We start from the raw sequence: 7,319 nt of genomic DNA on the forward strand, positions 1-7,319 counted from the left end.
CTTGGGGGCTGGTGGTCCCTGCAAAGTGTGTAGATTTGAGCAACAAAGGCAGCCAAAATTAGCCAAATGTACAGCAGGGAATGTGGGGTAGGTAATTTATTTTGGCCATTGGCCCATATTAGAACAATATCAAACAATTCCATCAACTTTGACCAAAACAATATACATTTAAAACAGGTCACACGATTCAGCAATACCCAATTTAAACTACTATCTGATAAAATTTGTCAATACAGTATATCGAATAGGACTCTGGGTTCTCTCCAATAAAATACAACCTATTTCTAAGACCTTTAAATGATTCATAATTATAATTATCAAGGATGCGCAGTGATCCGTTTCTCTTATAAAATAAAATATTGATCAGATATCTAGCGACCGCAAGGGATCTGCTTAGATCTTCATCGTTCAGAAGGTATATTAGTTGGGCATCCTGTGTTCTGTCAGTAATTCTTAATAAAAATGGTGACAGATATTTAGCTCGGGCTTCCGAATACAATGGACAGCAAAAGAGTGTGTGGTGTAGGGATTCTATAGAACAGGGGTCCCCAAACTACGGCCCCCGGGCCGGATGCGGCCCAATCGGCCTTCCAATCCGGCCCGCGACGACCCCCGCCGCCCGCTGCTGCCGCCCGCTCTCACGGCGCGCGGCGCAGCGACAATCAAAAAAATCGCCGAAAATCCTTTGTGCGCATGCGTACAGGCCTCTCCCGACCCGGAAGAGGTCATTTCTGGTGCACTTCCGGGTCGGAGGCCCATACGCATGCGCACAAGCGATTTTCGGCTATTTTTTTCCGCCCGTGTGCGTGTGCGCATGCGCACGGGCGCGCACTCCCCCGCCCTCCGGCCCGCTGCGCGCGCACTCCCCTGCCGTCCGGCCCACCGCGCGGGCAGCGCGGCGGGCACCGGCCCGCCGCTCGGTAAGTCTGGGGACCCCTGCTATAGAACCACTCCTGCAGTCGCATAGAGGAGAGATCTGGCCATTGGAGAGTCTATTTCCCATAACATTTGATGGAAAAGCGTTGAATCTGGCCTTTATAAAGGAATACCTGTGCCTCGTTACAGGGAATGTGCATGTTGAATTTAACAGTATAAAAATAAATGCCCCTTGTTTCTGGGCTCATCTGGATACTTGAAAGTATTCTTTGAACTTCATCTGTTCAGAGCAAAATAGGATGAACGCTGTCATGCTGGTTAATACTCACGGGAGATTACAAAATGGACCTTGCTCATTAGGATTTGTGCTGGGCACAGAAAAGCGAAGCGAAACATCCTCTGGTTAACAAAGCCATTAAATAATGAACGAAAAATACTCTGAAAAGCAGTAGTGTATCGCCAACATCAGTTTAGCACCAGATGAGATTAAAAAACATTTAAGTGCTTGCTTCAGTTCATAAACAATTAAAAATCTCCACGATAATATTTATGTGGGAGCTAGATGGCCTAACTTGGTATAAGCAAGCTTCCTATTGCAATACGAAATGCTCCTGGGCATGTGAAGAATGCCTCCACTCCCATGTCAACACTGGACTGCTTCATGTAACTTCCTCATGTAGTGGTTGCTGCTAGGTGAATGGGTGACTTGCCTGAGTGGCTGGGCCAAAACATACTAATGGAACAGAAACACTGCGGCTGAAATTGGGACACGCAACTACCAGATTCAAAAGGGTTTGAGTGAAGTAAAAGGAATAGAGAGCGTAATCCTACACACAAGTGCCTCAGAACACATTTACCCACTAGGAAGGAACTGCAGCCTGTCCCTGTCCCTTTCATGTAAAGTAAATGAATGCCAGTGTGGTGTAGTGGTTAGAGCAGGGGTTGAGAGCCCATGGTCTTCCCTGACTATTAAGCCTGTGATTGATGGGGGAGTCCCAACAACATGTGGAGAGTCTGGATTTTTAAAAAGTGTTGGGAACTAGGATTTGGGAGATCCAGGTTCAAATTCCCACTCAGCCAGGAAGCTTACTGGTTGAGGTTGGGCCAGCAACTACCTCTGCCTCCCCTTATCAGAGTGGAGAGGATAAAATTCATGAAAGGTTTGAGAGCTCCTTGCAGGAAAGATGCAATCACTAAATGAGCAGATAAATAAAAAGTACTGGCGTTTATATTTACTCCCAGCCGTAGTTGCGTTCCCTTCCTTCGCACGTTGTCTCAGCTCTACGCCCGTTTTGGAATACCCTAATCCCGTGGCTGGATGATGCTAATAGGTGTAAATAATAATAAAAAGTAACTAATAACCCATAAAGCTCGCGCATGCCTGGAATCTACATAGGAATGCCTGCCCCTGTGGAGTGCAATGAGGCAAATGCACTCTGCACATGCTCAGGGGCAGGCGGGAAGGCCTCAAGTCTCGGAGGAAACCATTTCCCCCAGTTCTCCCGCCTATCTCTCTGAGGCTGCAACGTTGCGAAATGCAAGAGAGAGGCGCGTGTGTGCACGGGAAGCCGCCGAAGAAGGAGAAGAAGAGCAAAAGCGGGCGAGGAGGAACCAAGGGCCGGCCGGGGCGCTGCGAGGGGGGGGGGGAGCCGCCTGCGAAGGGGGGCGCCGCTCGACGTGGCATCGCGGGAAAAGGACACGGCCGTGTCGCTTCTGCGCCGGCCGAGACTCCCGCCAGGCAGACGGAGCGCGCGCAGGGCTAGGCGGACACGGGGGCGTTCTGGGTTGTACTACTTCGGGCTGCAGGGAGGGGGGGTAATCTTTTTAAAACAAGCAAGCAAGCAACAAAACCCGCTCCTCCATGTGGTAAACTGGTACGTCACGGAGAAATGTTTTCCCAAAGGGCAGCTTTTATTAAACGCAGGGAGACTGACTGTAATGATAATAGTAAGCCCGCGCTGAAATAGTACAGCCCAGACTCCTGCCGCTTTCGTCCCGCCTGCTGCAAAGGGAACGTATAATTGAAATAATAAATCCTTATTTATACCCTGCTCATCTGGCAAGGCTTGGTCGCCTAATCTCTTATGTTTGTTGAAACCCCCGCAGCACAGAGACTAGCCACGCTTTCCTTTTCGTTTTCACTGTTTGCAAATGGAAAAGAAAGAGGAACGCAAATGGTTTTGGGGTTGTTTGAACCTCCATCCCCGACACAAAGCATTGTGCGCTGACATAAGCAACAAGGATACCCCGCCAGAATGGATATCGTTTGTTCAAACTCCCTCCACCCACAAAGAGAATGAGAGCTGCTGCATATTCCTGTTGCTGCGTGGCAGGTAGAAATCCAACAGGTGTGGCTTCCCTAAGGCCTGGCCTCTCTCCGGCCCAGGCAAAACAGCCACACCTGTTGGTTTGCTGCCTGCCACGCGGTTGCTTAAGGGAGCAGGAACCTGGCAGTGGGAGAGAGAGTGGGGAGGCAAGGCTGTTTAGTGGCAATCCTATTCGGATCAGGCTATTCTAGGGAACCCAGAAAGTCCTTTCTTTCTCCAAGGCTTTCCAACTCTCCTCACTTCCTGCGTCTCCTCCGCAGATTCAGCACACACACGATCCAAATCCAATTCTGGCGAAATTCATTCTCCTTAGTGACTTAGTCCAGCCCAGCTCCTTGGAGGAAAGATGGGATGAAAACCAAAGCATACTTAAACCGAGGTATGACTGTAATATGATCCCGGGGAGTGGTGTGGCTGTAATTGTGTTTTTGTTTTATTTTTTTATGGGATGGCATTCAATTTTGTTGTACTATGGGACGCAGGTGGCGCTGTGGGTTAAACCACAAAGCCTAGAGCTTGCCGATCAGAAGGTCGGCGGTTCGAATCCCCGCGACGGGGGTGAGCTCCCATTGCTCGGTCCCAGCTCCTGCCAACCTAGCAGTTTGAAAGCACGTCAAACTGCAAATAGATAAATAGGTACAGCTACAGCGGGAAGGTAAACGGCATTTCCGTGTGCTGCTCTGGTTCGCCAGAAGCGGCTTTGTCATGCTGGCCACATGACCTGGAAGCTGTACACCGGTTCCCTCGGCCAATAATGCGAGATGAGCACCGCAACCCCAGAGTCGGTCACGACTGGACCTAATGGTCAGGGGTCCCTTTATGTACAATGACAATAAAGTTTCTATTCTATTCTACATTGAAAGTAATGGAAGGTGGATTAATCCGTTCCAGACAGGTCCGCGGAGTACTTAAACTGAAAATACTCAAACCGAGGTGTACTTAAACCAAGGTATGACTCTATTCCATTCCATTCCATTCCATTCCATTCTAAATGTAATAAATACATACAGTACAAAGGATCATTTTGGTTTGGTATCAGGCAGATTCCTATGTCCATGGCTTTTTCCACTCTGGGGATTTTAGGTTCCCAAGAACCTTTTCTCCTTCTGGGAAAACAAGGCAGTGGATGGGTGGACCCCTTGGCTTCAGATAGCAACATCCCATGCCAATCCCAGAGCATTCAGCGCCTTGCATAGAAGGCACACATTCCCCCTGGTTTCCCTCCTAACAGGCAGGAACTGAGTTTGCTGCAGAGTCACAGAAGCTAAAGGAACATCTGCAACCATAATTATTCCTTGCAAAATTCCTGAATTGCATTTTAAACACAAGGATTTGGGTAGCCCTATGGATAAGGTCAGCGAGTGTTTTGCGACAGACAGAAGGGAGCCAGCCAGGGCTGGAGGAAAGCAATGTGCCAAGGCAGCTGCAAACGTTTGATGTTTGGGTTTTAGGTGGTTTTTCCACTGGAAAATGCAAGCTTTGGCTCTCTCTTTTTTCCTGGCACGGCTCCTGTCTCTTGATTCTACAGGAGCAGCTTTCTCTCCTGGTACATCCCTGGGGCAAGGAAATCTTTATTGTTGAGTCTCTGCCTGCCACGTTACATGGGGATCCTGCTAGACAGAAGAAGGTGCCAGATAACCTCTCCTGGGACACATTATATATACAGTGCTACCTTGGTTTAAGAACAGTCCGGGTTAAGAACGATTTGGTTTATGAACTCCGCAAAACCGGAAATAGTGTCCCGGGCTGAGAACTTTAACTTTGGTCTAAGAACGGAATCCGGTGGAAGGGCACCGGCGGCGGCAGGCCTCATTAGGGAAAGCGTGCCTCGGTTTAAGAACGGTTTTGGTTTAAGAACGGACTGCCAGAACGGATCAAGTTTGTAAACCGAGGTACCACTGCATAAGGGACGTAAATAGGTATTTCGCTGAGATAGGAAAAGGGGTAGGCCGTAATTGGTTTCTATTAAAGGAAAGAAGCTGGCTTGAAAAATATTTATTCTCCAAAAGGAGCCCACCAGTGCATGCCTTTGAGGGAGAAGCCCAGGTCCCCACTCAGAAGAATGAGCAGCAGGGTCCCAAACACAGCAGGCTACCACATTTTGAAATAGTGCAAGGCAAATAGCATTTCTTTAAACACACCCACACAAAGTCTTATTAGTCATAAGTTACCTAACTGCAGTCACTTCCAGATGACTGCTGGTTTATTGAGCATTCCTCTTGACTTGGTTTCTTTTAACTAACCTTTTTCTTGAACTGGTATGCATTCACGTCATTGTCTTTGTTGGCAAGTCCACGAATGATGGGTTTTTAAAACATTGTTTTGGTGTTTTCTTTACATCGTAATGAATATAAGTTACGTGAATAGTAACATAAGTTAACGTATCTTGCGTGAAGTATCACAGTGAGATAAATGATGTAGGATTTGGCAGAAACTGAGCTGCAGTGGAAGGGAGACAGCGCTCATTGTGATGAACACAGAGCCAGGATGGAATTCGCTGCCTTTTCGCATCCCAAGCGGAAACAAAGGAAAGTGCCTGGTGGATTCAGCAGGAGCTGCTGGATGCGGCTTCTGCTGCCTGAGGCAATTGCCCCATCTACCTAATGGCAGCGCCCATGCACACTGGTTGTGGCTCGGAGTCCAAAAGCGAAGGAGCCGCTTTGTTCCCTGCTGTTCTTGACCGAAACCACACTTGTCACGTTCCTCCCAACAGGCCTGCTGTGAAACCGCCAGCTCCTTCCAGCTGGCGTCTAAATCACTGGACTGTAGTCACACAGTCGCACGCTCAGCTCCGGCCAAACCATCGCATAATCCCGCTGAGAGGAGCACAGCTCCATCAAGTAAAGATCAGCGTGATTGGAGGCCAGACGTGGCTGGTGCTGACCTTTGCAGCTGCTCCTGCTGCTTCCAGGAAGACAATTGACAATAGACACACTCGGGGTTAGCGGCGGAAGGAAAAGCAGGATGAAAAGGCAGCTGGACAAAAATAGGCCTGCCTACATTTCTCACCCCAGCCAACATGGCAGGGGTGAGCAGATCAGGGTCTGCTGGTAGGGTGATCTGCATCTAAACAGCATGGGTGGCTTTTTGTGTGCAAAAACTTGAGATTAATTAATGGGTTTACTTATTGACATCATTCGCAACTGTTTTAGTATGGTTTTTTTTATAAAAAAAAGTGGCATAGCAGTTGTCCATTCGGCAGAGTTTTCTTTGAAGTGTAGCATACAAATAGATGAATCAAATTGAAATAAATCAACAATAATAATAATGGCGGCAGCAGCAGCAAAGTGGCTTTTTGTTAGGCTGCACAAACGAAGAAAGCTAACCAGGAGTTAAGAGACAAAAACGGAGCTTTATGTATTTATTTCATTTATATCCCACCTTTCTTCCCAGGAGCTCAAGGTGGCGTTCATGGTCTTTCCCCTCCTCTTTCAACTGTGGGGTAGGTTAGACTGAGAGGCAGTGATTGTCCCAAGGTCACCCAGTGAGCTTTGATCTCCCAGGTCCTCGTCTTGGCACTCTAACCACAACACACCAGCTGTCACTTCAGGCTTGCTGGGAAACACCTGCTCTTCCAAGCCTTTTTAGAATTTAGTTACGAGTTCATTGTTGCCAATTAAGTGTGCTGATCTTAAACCAGAATTTCAGTGCAGGCATCTCTCCCAGGCCACCTTGCCCAGAGCTAGCAGTCCTGGCATGGCAGCAGGGTCCCAAAGCAGTGCTAATCAATTGCCCACTTGCCACATTGAACTGCAGCTAATGGAGCCAGAAGGGCTGCAACTATTTCCTAGAAGTCAGTGGCAAAGTTGCCAGGGGGACGTCTTCTCTCCAGTTAATTAGTAATAAATGGCACAAGGTTCTTATGAGAGAGTTGGAGATGACACACCCTTAGTTTCCCCCCTCCTCCAGCCAGAGGGAGGGTGAAAAGCCAGATGAGCGAGAAAAACAAAAGCATTTTGGGGAGGCAGACTAAAAGTTTTTCAGTAAGATGGGCTGGGAAAGAGAGACTGCTGGATACATTTTGAGGTGCTATTGACACTGGCGGACATTTTTAGTTTTGGAAGGCAGGGAGGGGGAAGAAGGCAGGGAGGGGTGTGTTTAGTGTGGGCTAAACAC

The sequence above is a fragment of the Zootoca vivipara genome, chromosome 2, assembly GCF_965207765.1.
Source record: "Zootoca vivipara chromosome 2, rZooViv2.hap1.1, whole genome shotgun sequence".
Taxonomy (NCBI): domain Eukaryota; kingdom Metazoa; phylum Chordata; class Lepidosauria; order Squamata; family Lacertidae; genus Zootoca; species Zootoca vivipara.